The sequence below is a fragment of the Manis pentadactyla genome, chromosome 3, assembly GCF_030020395.1.
Source record: "Manis pentadactyla isolate mManPen7 chromosome 3, mManPen7.hap1, whole genome shotgun sequence".
Classification (NCBI taxonomy): domain Eukaryota; kingdom Metazoa; phylum Chordata; class Mammalia; order Pholidota; family Manidae; genus Manis; species Manis pentadactyla.
This window is the reverse complement of record NC_080021.1, coordinates 94,221,829-94,242,135: the sequence shown is the minus strand read 5'-3', so window position 1 is coordinate 94,242,135 and position 20,307 is coordinate 94,221,829.

The following is a 20,307-nucleotide window of genomic DNA, read 5'->3' as shown; positions in this document are numbered from 1 at the left end:
TGATTATGTCATCCCGTCTTACATCTAAGTCACACAGTGTCTACATCTACACTGATTTGATTTCCTGATGCCTTTGTGTCACTGCTTCTGGACTTGGTGCCTGCAGGCTGGGGAGATCAGTCCAGGGCCAGCCTCTGTTTCCCTGAAACATGTGTGATGCATCTTTTGGTTTGTGGTGACTGCATGTGAGATCTCTTCACATCTGTAGATCTGCCTTACAAACCAGCAAAGGTTGGTATGAGGTCACTCTTTTGTTCCCGGCAGGTGCTTGGTTTGACATGTCCTTGTAACAGGCCGTGGCTGCCAAGGCTGCTCAAAGGTCAGAGAAAGCAGGGGTAACCACAGTGAAGTTAATGGTGGCAGAGATGGCAGTGATAACCTGCTGGCCATCTGTTACTGTGATGACAGTGGGTTATGAATGACAATAACAGAATGATAATAATTAGCATTAATTGCCTTATTTCCTATTTAGGTACTTTCCTCACTTCCTCTGGGTCTTACACTTATAAGTCACCTTCTTGATGAGGCCCTCCCAGGTCCCTGGATCTAAAACTTCATTCTCTCTATCCACATTTTAGATCTTTTTCCTGGGCTTATTTTTTCTCCTGAGCATTTACCAGTGTCAGATATAGTCTACATTTTGAGTAGCTTATTTTGTTACTGTCTGTCTCCCCCACTAGAATCTGTGCTCCTTGGACAGGGGTTTTGTCTTTCTTGTTTACTCTTAGCTGCAGGGCCAGAACAGTGCCTGGCACATAGTAAGGTTTAGTTATTACGTGGTCGCTGAGTGAGCAATAGTGTTTCTTGAGTACTTCCTTATCCCAGATACTGAGCTGAGTGCCTTCCCCTGATAGTCTCATTCCATCCCTCGGCCATGCACCATGCAGCCCTCCTAATTAATCCATTCAAGCATTCTTCTCACCCAGGCTTCTTTAGGGAAGAGTCTTTTCGGCTCCCTGGACTCACTGCTCAGCCCACTGTTGCTCTGCAAACTTGTCTCAGGTCACCAGTGACCTCCTAGTTGTGCAAGCAAGCACTGCATTTTACCCTTGGGCCATTGGCCCTTGTTGATGAATTGGATGTGGGATGTGGGAGGCATAGAAAGTCCAGTCTGGGCCTCAGTCAACAGAGGGACGGGATTGCCACCTGTGGAGTTAAGAAGGTGCGGGTGGGGGCAGCAGGCTGAGAGGAGGATCGGGGTCGGGTGTGGATGTCTGTGGGTGCAAATCGCCCATTAGACATGTGAGTGGCAGTCCAATGGGCAGTTGGAAAGAGTGGAATTGAGGTGCCAGGTCGGTGGGAGTCTGCACTCCTGACAAACCCCCGGGATGTGGATGTGGATGTGGATGTGGACGTGGATGTGAAGGCTGCCTGTCTGTGGAGTCAGCATTTTGGGAGTCCTGGGAATGGGGAGTGCACAGAAATGCTAGGCCACATGGGAGATTAACTGAGGTTGGTTGTCCTGCATTTACAGCCCAGATCAGCTGCTCAGGTCAGGTACAAAGTAGGTGCAAAGTCGGATTTCATCAAAATGGGGGTGAAATTCCATGTAAGAACTTGTTTGTTATGCTTCAGAAGATTGGAGACTGTTGAGAATTAGGCTTGGGGTTGATTAATGATTGTGCATTGAGTCCTCTATACAGAATTTTATTGTTGTTAACAACCATTTGATCAATAAATATGAGAGATGCCCTCTCAAAAAAAAAAAATGGGGGTGAAATTATATCAGGTAAGTGGAGCAAAGGATGATTGTGCACAGCATGTTGTACATGGTATGTGCCCCAGACCTATGTTATTACCTAGCACCAGCCTGCCCTCAGGAGCCCACCTCCCAGCTCTGCAGCCCAGTGGGTCTGGCTTTCTGACCTTGGGCTCTCTCCTTAGCATCTGCAAGCTTTCGTTTCCTCTTCTGTAAAACGAGGCGGTAACAACCTCTATTCCTCAAAGGTGTTGGGAACCTTATCCAAGACTGCATCTAAAGCATCTTACCACTGTAATGGGGTATGTGGTGGGGACTTGATGATGGGGGAGTCTAGTAACTGTAATGTTGCTCATGTAGTTGTAGATTAATGATACCAAAATTTAAAAAAAATACAGCATGCTCAGTTCTGATAAATAACCAATGCTTTTTAGTATAAGTATGTCCTAAATATTTTATGGGCCATATTTATATGAAAAATTATCATTTTTCTGAAATTCAAATTAAAAAAAAAAAAGACTGCATCTAAACCATTTCTCACTAGCTGGCACAAAGTAACAAGAAATGCTGGTACCCCTGGGAGGCAGAGGAATTACCAGCATTGAACCCAGATGAACCCTTGGCGTAAACTGTCCGCATAGGCCCACAGCCATCACACCTCTTTCAGATTCACCAGGAGAGTTCATTCCTCTTCCTGTTTTCTGCTTTGCTGTCTAGCAGTCTGCATGCGGTGTGCCCATGTGAGAGCCACCCATCTGCTGTCAGGTGTGCTGAGCTGTGGCCCTAGAGTGCACCTTGCTCATTGCCTAAACCCCAGCACTCTGCCCAGTGCCTGGCCCCGCCGTACCTGCAAAGGGTTGTTTGTGGATTGAAATAAGCTTACACAGCATGTAACAGTTGTGCATCTTATTTGACATTAAATGAGATTTTATTATAAGAATAATAATCCTCATGGTAAAAAAAAAAACAGTTTGAACAGGGTAAATAAAAATCCTCTTCTCAGCCTCTTCCTCCACTCAAATCTGAGTGGTTTAGGGAGTTTTCCAACCAGGAGACAAAGGGAGATAGGTAGATCTCCCTTCTGATTCCATATAGGAATGATGGATAATAGCTGGGCTCGCTGGTGTATCTGTGGTCAGCTGGTGGCCTGCTCAAGCTGGCAAATATAGGATGGAGTTGGCTGTGCTAAGCATGGTCTCTTCATCCATCAGGCCAAGCCAGGTTTATATTCATAACAGTAGCAGACATCTGAGAGAGGAAGGAAAAAGACCCAGGGCGCTTCTCCTCTCTGCTGTTTGTGCAGATACTCCCACCCCATTAGCCAAAGCAAGTCATAGGCCAAGCAGCCCATCAGTGTCAGGGAGCACCCCCAGTGCCTGGACACAGAGGGCCATTGACGGGACCATTCATGATGTAAGTCTCTTGCCTTTTGTCCGTTGTTTGGTTTGTCTTGATATGTAAGAATCCTTTTTATATTGAGTTAGCTGTACACAAAATTCAGATAGGAATGATAACATTTTTAGTATGCATTTATAAGTGGAAAACTACAGCATTGCAGAAATAATCTCCTATATCTTTTTTTTTTTACTTATTTTAAATTTTATATTGGTATCACTAATCTACAATTACATGAAGAACATTATGTTTACTAGGCTCCCCCCACCAAGTCCCCCCCATATACCCCTTCATAGTCACTGTCCATCAGCACAGTAAGATGCTATAAAATCACTACTTGTCTTCTCTGTGTTGCACAGCCCTCCCTGTGCCCCCCACACACTATACAGGCTAATCATAATGCCCTCTTTCTTTTTCCCCACCCTTGTCCCTCCCTTCCCACCCATCCTCCCCAGTCCCTTTCCCTTTGGTAACTATTAGTCCATTCTTGGGTTCTGTGATTCTGCTGCTGTTTTGTTCCTTCAGTTTTCCTTTGTTCTTATACTCCACAGATGAGTGAAATCATTTGGTACTTGTCTTTCTCTGCCTGGCTTATTTCACTGAGCAGAATACCCTCTAGCTCCATCCATGTTGTTGCAAATGGTAGAATCTGTTTTTTTCTTATGGCTGAGTAATATTCCATTGTGTATATGTACCACATCTTCTTTATCCATTCATCTACTGATGGACATTTAGGTTGCTTCCATATCTTGGCTACTGTAAATAGTGCAGCGATAAACATAGGGGTGCATCTGTCTTTTTCAAACTAGAGTGCTACATTCTTAGGGTAAATTCCTAGAAGTGGAATTCCTGGGTCAAATGGTATTTCTATTTTGAGCATTTTGAGGAACCTCCATACTACTTTGCACAATGGTTGAACTAATTTACATTCCCACGAGCAGTGTAGGAGGGTTCCCCTTTCTCCACAACCTCACCAACATTTGTTGTTGTTTATCTTTTCGATGATGGCGATCCTTACTGGTGTGAGGCGATATCTCATTGTGGTTTTAATTTGCATTTCTCTGATGACAAGTGATGTGGAGCATCTTTCATGTGTCTGTTGGCCATCTGAATTTCTTCTTTAGAGAACTGTGTATTCAGCTCCTCTGCCCATTTTTTAATTGGATTATTTGCTTTTTGTTTGTTGAGGTGTGTGAGCTCTTTATGTATTTTGGATGTCAACCCTTTATCGGATCTGTCATTTATGAATATATTCTCCCATACTATAGGATACCTTTTTGTTCTATTGATGGTGTCTTTTGGTGTAAAGAAGCTTTTCAGTTTGATATAATCCCACTTGTTCATTTTTGCTTTTGTTTCCCTTGCCCGGGGAGATATGTTCATGAAGAAGTCACTCATGTTTATATCCATGAGATTTTTGCCTATGTTTTTTCCTAAGAGTTTTATGGTTTCATGACTTACATTCAGGTCTTTGATCCATTTCGAATTTACTTTCGTGTATGGGGTTAGACAGTGCTCCAGTTTCATTCTCTTACATGTACCTGTCCAGTTTTGCCAGCACCATCTGTTGAAGAGACTGTCATTTCCCCATTGTATGTCCATGGCTCCTTTATCGTATATTAGTTGGCCGTATATGTTTGGGTTAATGTTTGGAGTCTCTATTCTGTTCCACTGGTCTGTGGATCTGTCCTTGTGCCAGTACCAAACTGTCTTGATTATTGTGTCTTTGTAGTAGAGCTTGAAGTTGGGGAGTAAGATCCCCCTCACTTTATTCTTCCTTCTCAGGATTGCTTTGGCTATTCGGGGTCTTTGGCAGTTCCATGTGAATTTTTAAACTATTTGTTCCAGTTCGTTGAAGAATGCTGTTGGTAATTTGATAGGGATTGCATCAAATCTGTATATTGCTTTGGGCAGGATGGCCATTCTGATGATATTAATTCTTCCTAGCCAGGAGCATGGGATGAGTTTCCATTTGTTAGTGTCCTCTTTAATTTCTCTTAAGAGTATCTTATAGTTTTCACGGTATAGGACTTTCACTTCCTTGGTTAGGTTTATTCCTAGGTATTTTATTCTTTTTGATGCTATTGTGAATGGAATTGTTTTCCTGATTTCTCTTTCTATTAGTTCATTGTTAGTGTATAGGAAAGCCACAGATTTCTGTGTGTTAATTTTGTATCCTGTAACTTTGCTGAATTACGATATTAGTTCTACTAGTTTTGGAGTGGAGTCTTTAGGGTTTTTTATGTACAATATCATGTCATCTGCAAATAGTAGCAGTTTGACTTCTTCTTTACCAATCTGGATTCCTTGTATTTCTTTGTTTTGTCTACTTGCCATGGCTAGGACCTCCAGTACTATGTTGAGTAACAGTAGGGAGAGTGGGCATCCCTGTCTTGTTCCTGATCTCAGAGGAAAAGCTTTCAGCCTCTCGCTGTTCAGTATGATGTTAGCTGTGGGTTAATTATATATGGCCTTTATTATGTTGAGGTACTTGCCCTCTAGGCCCATTTTGTTGGGAGTTTTTATCATGAATGGATGTTAAATTTTGTCGAATGCTTTTTCAGCATCTATGGAGATGGTCATGTGGTTTTTGTCCTTTTTGTTTATGTGGTGGATAATGTTGATGGATTTTTGAATGTTGTGCCATCCTTACATCCCTGGGATGAATCCCACTTGGTGATGGTGTATGATCCTCTTGATGTATTTTTGAATTCGGTTTGCTAATATTTTGTTGAGTATTTTTGCGTCCATGTTCATCAGGGATATTGGTCTGTAGTTTTCTGTTTTGGTGGGGTCTTTGCCTGGTTTTGGTATTAGGGTGATGTTGGCTTCATAGAATGAGTTTGGGAGTATTTCCTCGTCTTCTATTTTTTGGAAAACTTTAAGGAGAATGGGTGTTATATCTTTTCTGTATGTCTGATAAAATTCCGAGGTAAATCCATCTGGCCCAGGGGTTTTGTTCTTGGGTAGTGTTTTGAGTACCACTTCAATTTCGTTGCTGGTAATTGGTCTATTTAAATTTTCTGTTTCTTTCTGGGTCAGTCTTGGAAGGTTGTATTTTTCTAGGAAGTTGTCCATTTCTTCTAGGTTTTCCAGCTTGTTAGCATATAGGTTTTCATAGTATTCTCTAATAATTCTTTGTATTTCTGTGGGGTCCATTGTGATTTTTCCTTTCTTGTTTCTGATTCTGTTGATGTGTGTTGACTCTCTTTTTCTCTTAATAAGTCTGGCTAGAGGCTTATCTATTTTGTTTATTTTATCGAAGAACCAGCTCTTGGTTTCATTGATTTTTTTTCTATTGTTTTATTCTTCTCAATTTTATTTGTTTCTTCTCTGATCTTTATTATGTCCCTCCATCTGCTGACCTTAGGCCTCATTTGTTCTTCTTTTACCAATTTTGATAATTGTGACATTAGACTATTCATTTGGGATTGTTCTTCCTTCTTTAAATATGCCTGGATTGCTATATACATTCCTCTTAAGACTGTTTTTACTGCATCCCACAGAAGTTGGGACTTGGTGTTGTTGTTGTCATTTGTTTCCATATATTGCTGGATCTCCATTTTAATTTGGTCATTGATCCATTGATTATTTAGGAGCATGTTGTTAAGCCTCCATGTGTTTGTGAGCCTTTTTGTTTTCTTTGTACAATTTATTTCTAGTTTTATACCTTTGTAGTCTGAAAAGTTGCTTGGTAGGATTTCAATCTTTTTGGAATTTACTGAGGATCTTTTTGTGACCTAGGATGTGGTCTATTATGGAGAATGTTCCATGTGCTCTTGAGAAGAATGTATATCCTATTGCTTTTGGATGTAGAGTTCTATAGATATCTATTAGGTCCATCTGTTCTAGTGTGTTGTTCAGTGCCTCTGTGTCCTTATTTATTTTCTGTCTGGTGGATCTGTCCTTTGGAGTGAGCAGTGTGTTAAAGTCTCCCAAAATGAATGCATTGCATTCTATTTCCTCCTTTAATTCTGTTAGTATTTGTTTCACCTATATTGGTACTCCTGTATTGGGTGCATATATGTTTATAATGGTTATATCCTCTTGTTGGACTGAGCCCTTTATCATTATGTAGTGTCCTTCTTTATCTCTTGTTACTTTCTTTGCTTTGAAGTCTATTTTGTCTGATACTAGTATTGCAACACGTGTTTTTTTCTGTCTGTTGTTTGCATGAAATATCTTTTTCCATCCCTTGACTTTTAATCTGTGCATGTCTTTGGGTTTGAGGTGAGTCTCTTGTAAGCAGCATATAGATGGGTCTTACTTTTTTATCCATTCTATTACTCTGTGTGTTTTGATTGGTGCATTCAGTCCATTTACATTTAGGGTGATTATTGAAAGATATGTACTTATTGCCATTGCAGGCTTTAAGTTTGTGGTTACCAAAGGTTCAAGGTTAGCTTCTTTACTACCTTACTGTCTAACTTAACTCGCTTATTGAGCTATTATAAACACAGTCTGATGATTATTTCTCTCCCTTCTTATTCCTCCTCCTCCATTCTTGATACGTTGGGTGTTTTGTTTGGTGCTCATTTTAGGAGTGCTCCCATCTAGAGCAATCCCTCTAAGATACCCTGTAGAGGTGGTTTGTGGGAGGCAAATTCCCTCAACTTTTGCTTGTCTGGGAATTGTTTAATCCCTCCTTCATATTTAAATTATAGTCATGCTGGATACGGTATCCTTAGTTCAAGGCCCTTCTGTTTCATTGCATTAAATATATCATGCCATTCTCTTCTGGCCTGTAAGGTTTCTGTTGAGAAGTCTGATGATAGCCTGATGGGTTTTCCTTTGTACGTGACCTTTTTTCTTTCTCTGGCTGCCTTTGAAATTCTGTCCTTGTCCTTGAACTTTGCCATTTTAATTATTATGTGTCCTGGTGTTGTCCTCTTTGGGTCCCTTCTGTTGAGGGTTCTGTGTATTTCTGTAGTCTGAGCGACTGTTTCCTCCCCCAGTTTGGGGAAGTTCTCAGCAATTATTTCTTCAAAGACACTTTCTATCCCTTTTTCTCTCTCTTCTTCTTCTGGTACCCCTATAATGCGGATATTGTTCCTTTTGGATTGGTCACACAGTTCTCTTAATATTGTTTTATTCCTGGAGATCCTTTTATCTCTCTCTGCATCAGCTTCTATGCGTTCCTGTTCTCTGGTTTCTATTCCATTAATGGCCTCTTGCATCTTATCCATGCTGCTTATAAATGCTTCCAGAGATTGTTTCACTTCTGTAATCTCCCTCCGGATGTCATCCCTTAGCTCTTGTATATTTCTCTGCAGCTCTGTCAGCATGTTTATGATTTTTATTTTGAATTCTTTTTCAGGAAGACTGGTTAGGTCTATCTCCTCGGGTTGTGATTTTGGTCTGTATCAAATTTTTCTGCCTTTTCATGGCGATACAGATAGTTTGCGGAGCTGGCACAAGTGATGGTTGGGTGAACGTCCCTTCTTGTTGGTTTGTGGCCCTCCTCTCCTGGGAGAACAGCGACCTCTAGCGGCTTGTGCTGGGCAGCTGCATGCAGAAGGGGCTTCTCATTCTTGCCCGGCTGCTATGGAGTTTATCTCCATGGTTGCTGTGGGCGTGGCCTGCCTCAGGCTGCTGCTTCGATATGGTGGAGCTGCATCAGAGGGGAAACGGCCGGGAGGCTGTTTATCTCCGTGAGGGGCCTCCGAGCTACCCTGCTGCCCAGGGAGTTAGAGTGCCCAGAGTTTCCCCGGATTTCCAGCTGCTGGGCTAAGTGTCCTGGGATGCTTCCATCCAGCTGTGGGGTCCCTGCCCCTTTAAGACTTTCAAAAAGCACTTGCTTTTCTTTGTCCCATGGGCGCTGGCTGCGGGGACCCGCTCACAGGTCTTACTGTCCTGTTCCCCTAGTTTCCAGCACCCCACGCATTGTGTGTCTGTGCTCTGTTGCAGATGGCTAGGGCTGGGTGTTTAGCAGTCCTGGGCTCCCTCTCCCTCCCTGCTCCACCTCCTCTCCTCCCACCGGGAGCTGGGGTGAGGGGCGCTTGGGTCCCGCCGGGTCACGGCTTGTATCTTACCCCCTTCACGAGGCGCTGAGTTCTGGCAGGTGTGGATGTGGTCTGGCTGTTGTCCTGTGTGTTCTGGTCTCTTTTAGGAAGAGTTGTATTTGTTGTATTTTCGAAAATATATGTGGTTTTGGGAGGAAATTTCCGCTGTTCTACTCATACCGCCATTTTGGCTCCCACTTCTATATCCTTTTTTTAAAACCCCTTTTGAACAGATATAGACATAAACAGAAGCTAAATAATTAAAATGCCTGTTGCAGGAACACAGCTCAGGTGTGGAAGGGCAATTCTGTTTAGATTACAATCTCTGCTGACTTTCAGACAACTCTCAGAGGTCTGAAGCTTTCATCTGTGCAGCCTACAGCATGCATGGGCTTTATTTTTACCCAGTTTTGCTGAAAATCCACAGCCAACCAGGATTCCGGTGAACATAAAAGTCTGACGAACAAAATGCCATTGTGAACTATCCTGCCTCTGGATGTATAGTTTTGGGTCTCACAGCCATCCGTGTCTTCCAGCTTGTACAGGCTTAGCTAAGTCAATGTTACAATTTAACACCAGACTGAAACAAAAATCGCTCAGTAAAAGGTCCTCAAGTAAAGAAAAACATTCCAGAAGCAAAGAAAAGTGAGTCATCTGGAGTGTTAGTGTGGATAACATTTTCTCAGACCCCCCCCACATCCCTGAGCTTGCACACACTCACTGTGGTTCCTCTTCAGAGCCTCCACGGCACTCTGTTTGCACCTCTTCTAGCCTACATTAGTTAGGATATAAATTCTCCAAACTAAGCTAAGACCCAAAATAACAGTGGCATAGCACAAGTTTATTTCTCTTTCATGTAAGAGCCTGGGCAGAACCAACCAAGTGTGAGTTAGGTCAGGTGGGGACATGCAGACCCAGTGTCAGTGATCAGGTGACTTCTGATGGTTGTCACCCTTAACCTGTGGTCCTCTTCTGTGAGGTCCAAGCCAGCTCAGCAGCCTTTGCGGGGAAGGTCACACCCTTTTTTAAAGAAGGCATATGTGTCATTTCCATTCCTGTCCCATGGGCCATGGCTTAGCCACATGATGGCTAGAAGAGAATTGAAGTTGGGGGCAGTTAGTACCTGCTACACACCCTCAGCTCTCAGCACTTTGTAATAGTCCTTCACATAACTAGAGATTGTTTGGAATGTCTGTCTTCCCAACAAAACTGTAAAATCCACAAGATCAGTGTCCATGTCTGTTGAGTGCTTGGTGCATTATGGGCCCTCTGTAAACATTTGTTGGCTGAATGAATGGTATAGGCAAATGTAGATCCATCTCTACTCCCAAGAATCTAAGTTGGAAAGAGCAAGACTAGTTACAAAACTACATGACAGGCCCAGTGTGATAAGGACCACACAAGAGCTACAGAGAAAGATGGAGGCAGTTGCTTCCTGGAAGCTACATTTGAGCTAAGACTTGAAGGATGGAATTGATGTTGGTTTGTGGGGATGGTGGGAAAGAGCTTTCTGAGCAAAGGATGTGACAGATTGGGGCTGCCAGAGAAGATGCAGTTGAGGTTGTTGTGTATCTGCAATTCAGATTTAACTTGGGCATATTTTCATTTGCTGGGTCTGGCAACCCTAAGTGAGGTGCTAACTCGTGTAGCAACTTTGCCTCCTTTTTTAAAGGGCAAAAGAGGTTTTCCCTTTAATTTGTCTTATTGAACTTGATTTGTTAGCTAAAGAAAAGAAATGAAGTTAACTGAATTTGAACCTAACAACTCAATCATTGCTGAAATAATCAACCTCGCAATCTTAGGAGCTTAACAGAATAAGGCTATATTTCTCATTTATGAAATATCTGACATGAATGTTTTTGATGGTGACTCTTGTGGGTGGTTTCCCACTAAGTAGTGATGCCATGACCTAGAGTTTGTTTCTCATCCCACAAACAGGGAAAGGACAGCATGATAAGTCATGTGGTTCTTCTGTGAGCAGATTTGTAGATGGTCCATGTTGACCCTGGCTGCATTCCAGCCCAAAACCAGACACGTAGCTCTGCCCAGACACAAGGAGGGCCAGGAAATGTCCTCTTGCTGTGTCCCCAGAGCCCATTGCCATCCAGTTCCGAGCACGGAAGCAGAATGAAGGAAAGCACCTCAGGCTTTGGCACCAAAGAACTGTGTCAAATCGCAGTCCTGCATAACACTGTTCATGATACTGGACTGAGTCACTCACTTGGCTTGTTTGCAGAAAGGCCCAATACCTGCCTCACAGTACTGCTGTCAGGGTGATGCCTGGCACACAGAAGGCTCTGGATGAAGTTGGTTGTAGAGTATTACTATTTTGTTAGTAACCTGTCATTAAAAGTATCTTCAGAGCTTGCTGAGGTGTTGGTTTTCCCAGTAGCAAAATAGAACAGTACTTTCAGAACTTTTCATACCTTAGATTTTTAAATCCAAGAAACCACCCAGTCCAGTTGAGGCTCAGCCACACTTAATAACTTAGCTGAGCTCACAGAGCCAAGTGTCTCAAATACAGCCAGGCCCCTGTCCTCTTGGAAACTGGATGTGACACTGGCCGAACATACACCCTGTGCCCGGACATTTCCCTGTGAAAGGGTCAGGCTGCATTTGCTACTTCTTTCAAACAGTTGGGAGATTTTATTTCTGTTGGAAATTCTCTTTGAGAATTGTGTTGGGGCTGGCATTTCAGATGCCACTCCAGCTTCCTGAAAGTAACCCAGTGAGAGGAGACCTGAGAAGGTTCTGGCCTTTTCTCACGCTTCCACACCACACGGGACTGCTCAGCGGGGCTAGATTTCCTCTCCTTGGGGCTTATGTTTCCCAGTGCACACAGCACCCTTGTGGTACTAACTAGACACTGGGCTGTTGAGATGCCAGTCGGGACTGAAAGTGGGTTGCTATTGACAACAGACAAACGTCTCGACCACCTTTTCCTGCTTTGCTTCTTGGCTTTCAGCCTGGTTTTGTTTTGTCACCTCAGAGGAGCTTACTCAGGAGGCTGCACTGCTAGGGACCCCAGCACAGAGCCACCATGTCCCTGAGTCTCTGTGGGAGGCATCTACATTGCTTGAGCTAATTTAGCTTTACCATATTTTTCCAGGTGACAAGGAAGGGTGGGGTCCAGGAGAGAAAAGCAACTGAGTGTGACATGAATTTCTCAGACCTCCCTTCTCTTATACATATTGCAACAGCAATGCCTAGTTTACTGCGGTGGTCTTGCCTACGCCAGTGTCTGAAAACGGGACAGGGGCTGAAGTAAAAATCTCTCCCATATCTTAGGGATAAACAATTATTTCTCCTTTGCTCTTCTCCAGAGATAGGTGGTGTGCTTCACAGGCAAATAATGTCCTTCTGAATGATTAATCCACAAAACATCTTGAACAAGTTACAAGTCATTTTCAGCAAGTGACATAGTACTGTTTTCTAGTCTAGATATTTCCATAGAGCAAATTACAATACAGAGCATCCCCCTAGCAGATTGGCAAGTAACATGTTCAAGGCTACTTTATAAGTGAAATACCTAGTTCTCTAGGAAGGCTCAAAAAAATACCCTTGACAAAAATAAGAGGTGGTTTATGATTTAGAGTGTGCACTTAGAGAAAATATTTGAAAGGGTGTTCCCTGGGGAAAAATAATCATTGCATAATGTTTGTTTGGTCTCCGGAGGTGAGAAGTAGGTGCCCTGAAGTAAGTGGTGCCCTTCGGGTTGGCTGACCAACAAGATGAGACAGGGCCCTTAGGGGACATGGAGCCACTCCCAGGCCTACGTTTGAGGAACTCTGAAGATAACCATAGACTCACAGTTGACTATTTTTTTTGTTTCAAACATGAATTTCCCACATAACTTGATAAAGGCCAGCAACTAAATCCAATCCTTTTGTTTTAGCCCTTCTCTAGTTGATAAGCATTCTTCCAAAGACAGCTAGACAATACACATAACTTTCCTCTCAAGCAAACAAGAGGAAAGATGGGAGACAGAATGTAGGTTAATGGAGGGATATCATTAGTTATGCAGATGAAAATAGTCGGGGTGATTTCCCATTTTCACTGAGGGAGGAGAAACTGTTTGATAGAATGGCTGCTCTTTCCATCATGAGAGCTAGGTAACTTTTCAAAAGATAAATATAGTGCTGGTTTGGAACTGGGTCTGTGTAAACCTCAACTTGAACACGAGTTTCAAGAACTGTTTTTTTTAAATGAAATTGAAAAAAAAATAACCCAGCAGAACAGGTAGTTTACATTATTTTGTTGTTGCAATCACAAAGCTAATACATGATCAAGTAAGTACAGGAAAACAAAAAGGAAAAAAATCCTAAAAATAGACTTGAAGTGTTTATTAAAATAGAAATATATACATGTAAAAATGCAAACAGTATAGAAATATGAACAGAAAGTATAAGCTCTATAGTGCCCTCTTCCCACAAACAACCAGAGTTAATGGCTTAGTGGACAGTTTTCCAGATTTTTCTCCATGTGTACACAAATACATGATGCCACAAATATGACTGTATTTTAATATTTTCTTTTGAGAATTAATTTTCTTTTCTCATAACTGCATCTTGGGCATCCATCCATGCCTGGATTTCATAGCATGCTTTGTGCTTTTTTTTTAAATTGCTACCTAGGGTGCCTTTGAGTAGGCATAAATGAAGGTGAATATTTTAACCCAGATTTTATTTAACAACATTATAACCCTACCAAAAGGCAATTTTAGGGGATTCAATTCAATCATACTCAATACACAGATACACTGTGTTTTTCCTGTTTTCTTCCTGCCTTTGACTTCTGCACACACATTTCCATCAGTCATTCGTTTAACCAAGAGCTCCTCACTGAATCCCTGCTGCCAAGGGCGAGGGCTTGCCAGGTCTGAGAAAACAGGCATGGCTGATTTGGGGAGGGAATGACAGAAAGCAAAAGTGTCCTGGCAAAATGTCATTTCTAAGCCTCTCCAGTTGCTTTGTAATTTAAAGCTAAATAGAACTATTTGCACAAACTATCTTCAAAAAAATCAAAAGACTCTCTTTTTTGTCAGATGCTTTTCTCAAGGGCTGTTTCCTTTCCCCTCCCCTGGGTTTGATTTGGTGTGTGTTGGTTTGTGATCATGCTTAACTAGCTGGCAATTTGACTGCTGTTCTTTCAGTTCTTTTGGGGCCAGGCAGGAAGCAGATTGTTTTTTCCTGCAGGTCCTCAGGGCCACTGTTGCCCTATGAGATGCATCAAGTGCAGTTTATATGAATATAGAGGAATTGTGGGGACACAGTGCCTTCTGGAAGCTTTAAAAAAGCAGTTTGTGTATGATTCTCATGCCAGATGATTTACCCACTTGAAGTGCACACCTCAATGGTTTTCAGTGTATTGACAGGGTTGTGCAGCTGTCACCACAGTCAGTTTTAGAACATCTTCATGGCTCAGAGGAAACCCTGTGCCTCTGAGCAATCACACCCCTCCTCCCCACCCCACAGCCAGCTCCTCTGGGTCTGCCTGTTCTGGACATTTCATGTGAATCCTGTAACATGGGTTCTTCTGTGACTGGCTGCTTTCATTTGGCATGTTTTCAAGGTTCATCACATTGTAGCACGTATCAGAATGTCATTCCTTTTCATGGCCAAATGATATTCCATTGTTTGGATAGATGACTGTTTATCCATTCCTCAGTTGATGGACAGCTGGGTTGTTTCTACTTTTAGGCTGTTGTGATTAATGCTGTTACAAACATTCTTTTACAAGTGTTTGTATGGACACATGTTTTCATTTCTCTTGGATATATACTAGGAGTGGAATTGCTAGGTCATATGGCAACTCTGTGAATAGTAATCCAGTATGTAAATTGAATCACTGGAGGAGCTGGCCTACTGCTCCATTTTACATTCCCACCACCAGTGTGTGAGGACAATCTCTCCCCATCCTCACCAACACTTGTTACTGTCTATTGCAGTTGCAGCCATGCTGGTGGGTATGAAGTGGTGTCTCATGACTTGGCTTTGCATGTTCATGATGACTAATGACATTGAGCATCTTTTCATGTACTGGTTGGCCATGTGTACCTCTTGCTTGGGGAAATGTCAATCCAAGTCCTTGGTGCATTCTTATTGGCTCTTTTTTATATTGTATTGTAAACCTGGAAACTTTTATTTCTTCCTTCCTTTCTATTCTTTTTTTTCCCACTGGACAAGATGATTACTCAAATACATTCCCTGAGCTCAAGATGTCAGGGTCTGGTGGAGGATATGACACAGAAGGGGCGGCAGCTCATGTTGGGAGTGCAGGTCTGGGGACTTCACAGGAGACACAGCCTTTGAAGTGAGTCGGAAAGAGTAGTCTGCCTGCCTGTGGCCTTCCTGCTCTTGCTTGGTTCTCCAGGGAAGGAAGGGTCCAAATGTCAGTTCAAGGAGTAAATGCCATGATTGCTCTATTAACTAAAGCTATTGAATAGAAGCTTCCAGTAAATGGAGACTAGGCAGTCACATGTGGCAGTTTGGGGGTTATAGAAAGACGCACCCCCCCCAAAAATATATATATATATATATATATGCAAATACCTCCTGTCTCTCTGCTAATAAACCGCGGCTACCACAAAAATCTCTTACTCTGTCAAGACATTATGCCACTTCGGAGGATCATTTCTTCAGTAACTAACTGGTTTATTAGAAGGTGTCAGCTTATTGAACATTGAATTTAGAGTTTGAACCTATCCCACCACTAACCAACTATCAACCCTGGCCAAATCCCAATCTCTCTGAGTCTGTTTCCTTATCTGTACAAAGAAACAGATAATCCCCACTTAATGTGGTAATTACAAGGATTAAATGAGCCAGCATTCAGTACATACCCCCAAGTGCATGGCCAAAATAGGAATTCAAAATAATAGCTTGAATTTGTGTAAGAAGACCCTGAAAGAATAGAACAATGGGACACAAAATGGGTGGGATGGCATTAGGGAAGAAAAGCCAGGAGTGGTGCGGTGTTCGTGAAAGGGAATGTCTGGACAGGGCCTCAAACCAAGGACATGCCTGAAATGAGGGGCTCTGAGGACCTGGCTGCGTTGGCTCCGCCACGCGTCCTGCCAGGCCACTGGGGCAGAGTGAACTTCCGAGTGGCCTTGGCACTGACCTGGTGGCTGCACATGCCATTGGGTCAGGGTTGAGACACTTGTCAGTCGTTGGGGATTTGCAAGAAAGCTTGGGACGAGGTCTGCAGTCCTGGACATTGGTGAGCCTAAACATGGGGCCCAGAATGACCAGGGGCCCCTGGCCTCCCATTTCCCCGCCTGTGGCATGTGACCTAAACCCAAGTGGACACTTGCCCATGACTCCTCTGCACACGAGTTGCTCTGTGAAAGGGAAAGAAAGCTTTCTGCCTTGCATGGCCTGCAGCTCACCCCCAAAGAAAAATATGTTTCCTAACTGCCTCATCCACACAACCATGGCAGCTCTGTTCCTGCCTGGTCAACTCGGTGCTGTAGGGCCACGCTGACCAGGCAGGAACAGGAGGTCCTTTGATAATGCCCTTTGTCCCTTCCTCTAAGTCAGACACAAACACACTGAGAATGGCTCTAAGAACACAGCCCAGACTCCAGGTCTGATCAGGACACAAAGACAGCCCCCGCCACCCACTGCCCGCCATTAGAAGCACAGGCCTCCTGGTAAGCAGACAGAACTTTGGGTCCCTGCAAACAGCTGCACCATCCTCTTCACTCAGGAAACCTGGTGTGGAGAACCAGAGCAAAGACTCCACTGTGCCCTAGTCACCCCTCACCTGGCCTGCCCTTTCATTTGCCTTGGGTAGAACCACCTCAGGGCCTTTTGTTTTCTTTTAGGTAAAATTCACATCCCATAGAATTCACCACTTTAAAGTGAACAACAATTTAGCACATTTGCAACATTGTGCAACCACCACCTCCATGCAGTTCCAAAGTGTGGCCTTCATCCCAGAATAAAGCCCACTAAGCAGTCCTTCTCCCAGCCTTTGGCAGCAACCACTCTGTATTCTCTTTGGGTTTATCTGGTCTGCACATTTCACATAAATGGAATCACACACTATATAACACTTTTATGTATGACTTCTTCCACTCAGCATAGTTTCAGAACATTTATCAGTATTTCATTCCTTTTTGTGGCTGAATATGTAACTGTATGGCTAGACCCGTGTGTTTTATTATCCTTTCATCCATTGATGGGCATTTGGGTTGTTTCCCTTTTGACTGTTGTGAATAATGCTGCTATCAACATAGGTGTGCAAACATCTGAGTCCCTGCTTGCAACTTCATGGGGTGTATACACAGGAGTGGAATTGCTGGGTCATAGGGTAATTCTTTTAACTTTTGAGGAACTGCCAAGCCATTTCCTACAGTGGCTGCACCATTTTACATTCCTATCAACAGTGCACAGGGTTTCTGAATTCTCCACATCCTGACACTTTTGCTGCTTTGTTTTGTTTGTTAATATAACAGCCATCCTAATGGGCGCAAACTGGCATCTCACGGTTTTGATTTCCTTTCCCTCTTGACAAGTGGTGAGGAGCACCTGTCTGTGTGCTTGTTGGCCATCTGCGTGTCTTCTTTGGTACTTGGACTGAACTACAACACCAGTTTTCCTGTTTCTGCAGTCACTCTGTGGGGATCTGTTAACTCACCAGGGGTTTTGCTCACCCCAGTGCCAAAAGATATCCTCCAGGTTCAGAGTAGAAGTATCCCAGGACGTGGACTTGATGGGCATGCCTTCATTCAGCACTGAAGATTAGCTTCTTGGTCAAACAGCTTTATTTGCATACTGGGACTTATGCATCTGTGGGAAGTACCAGAACCTTTGCCTCCCTCCCCATGACTCATGAAACTAACATTGACTGACTCTGTGTCTTAGCCTGGTTGGCAGAAGAGAAATCATGTGATGTAGACTCAGCGTCTTCAGGTCAATGTGTCTTCAATATTAGAAGACTTACATTGCAGATTTGACCCTTAAAAATCTATTATTATGTATTTTTATTAAGTTTTGATTTAAAGGTAACACAGTTTTAAAAAAATAATCAGTATAAAAAAAGTGTACAGTGGACAGTAGCACATGTATCTTCTACTTCAGACCTCGTCCCCACCATTACCAGTTTCCTGTGTGTTCTTCTAGAACTATTCCATGCATAAATTCTGGTTATGAAAATGGCAGACCACTTTTAACATTATTCTGCACCTTTTCTTCACTTAATGTATTTTACACATTGTTTCATTTCTGCACATATTTATCTACCTCATTCTTTTTAATAGTTGCATAGCCTTCTGTGGTTCAGTCACATAATTTTTTTTTAAGGTATAGTGTAGGTTCATTAAACTTCATCAAGATAGAAGGCGGACAGCAGTTTGAAGACCTAGTGTGCACACCCAAATAAAATAGCAACCTGCATCTTTTTTGCAAAGCACTGCCTTTATGACAAGGGATTTTCCCCAAAAAAGCATTCAGTAGGTTGAATGATGTCCCCCCAAATCCCTTGTCCTAACGCCTGGAACCTGTGAATGTGACCTGAATTGACGGGTCTTTGCAGTTACAATTAAGTGAAGGATCTGGAGATGAGATCATTTTGGATTTAGGGTAGGCCCTAATTCCAGTGACTGGTGTCATAGAATTGAGACTAATTGAGACTCGACAGACAAGACCATGTGAACCATGGAGACTGGTGTGACACAACCCCAGGCCAAGGAACGCTGGAGCCACCAGAGCTGGAAGGGGCAGGAAGAAGCCCTGTGTGGGTGAGCAAGAGCCAGTGGTTCTCCACAGCAGCCTTATGAGGAAACGAACCAAACAAAATAGATAATAAGCTCACCTGTGTGAAAACAGCTGCAGTGTGGGTCTGTAGATTGATACAGCTGGCCTCCATACACTGTTTGGGAGTCAGCACAAACTCCCACCAGGCCCTGCTTGGAGTTAGTTTTCATTTCCACAGAAGAGGAAAGGTCCAGTTTCCAGGTGTGCACCCAAGTGGCCAGGTAGACCCTGGGGCCACAGAAACCACAGGAGCCAGTGAGGTCGTTCCACACCCTCTGGCCTCTAGGTTTCAGCCAGGCCAGTCACCCCTCCCCTGCCTCCTCATCTTTAGGAAAATACTCTCCCTGCATCTCTTTTATCACCTGCCAAGTACCATCTGGATCCCCCTTCTATTTTTAAAGTGAAAATGCTGTTTCATTTTCTTAAAGTGAGATTCTATCCCAGAGATTTTTTTTTTTCGATTTTTTTTTAGCAGCCTTTATTTTTTTTTTAGCTGCTTCAGGTTCATAGCAAAAGTGAGCAAAAGGCATAGAGATTTCCATATGCCCCCTGGATCCCCCACTATCAGCATCCCACACCAGAGTGGCATTTGTTTGTGTGCAGTGTTTTCTCTCTGTACCTGGCATGCCAGAACCAGGGCTTTTCTGACTCAACCCTGTCCACAGTCAGGCAAGGAGGAGGAAGGGGCAGCAGCTGGAGGGCGCCCAGAAACCCACTGCTCCTGTCCGCACTGCCAGCCAGTTCTGCCTGCACCCTGCATCCCAGCCTGGTCCTCAGAGCACCTGTTTCCCCAACACCTGGTCTTTTGAGGGGTCTTCTAGCTTGAGTAAGTTTGCTACTTAATGCTGTACCTCTGTGCAGGCCCTGACATTTGGGCTTTCCCCGGTCTGTTAGGTCAGTTAGATTTGACCATCTGTTTTTATCTTTCAAGGCTGGCCTTTTCTGTTCTCTGAACTCATGGGCTTATACCCTTTGTATTCCATTAACACCATTTTAGTAGACTTTGGGGAGGGACTAAGGGAGAGGCAGGTGCTCAGTCTGAACAATGTGATGTCAAGACCCATCTTTTATTATTATTTTCCCACCCACTCTCTAATGAATGCTGTTACAGTTCAGCTTACACTGGGGTGTTTAAACATAAGTATATTTTGAACAAGGTGTAATAAATATAGATGCATGCCTTGTAAGACTTTACAATGGTATGTGTTAGAAATCTCATTTTCTTGTCTCACTGTTTTCAGCTTCCTCCACTTTGCTTCTTTGTAGTTTAATCCTTTGGATAGCTGCACCAAGGTTATCTCCAAATATGCCACCATATGTTAAACTTTGATGAACATTTTAGCACTTCTTTGGATAAGCCAGAAACTTTCTTTTTTATGTGTACCCAGGAATAGAGAGCTGGGACACAGGATTTGCTCATGTTAAATTTTTAAACTACTACCAGTTTTCT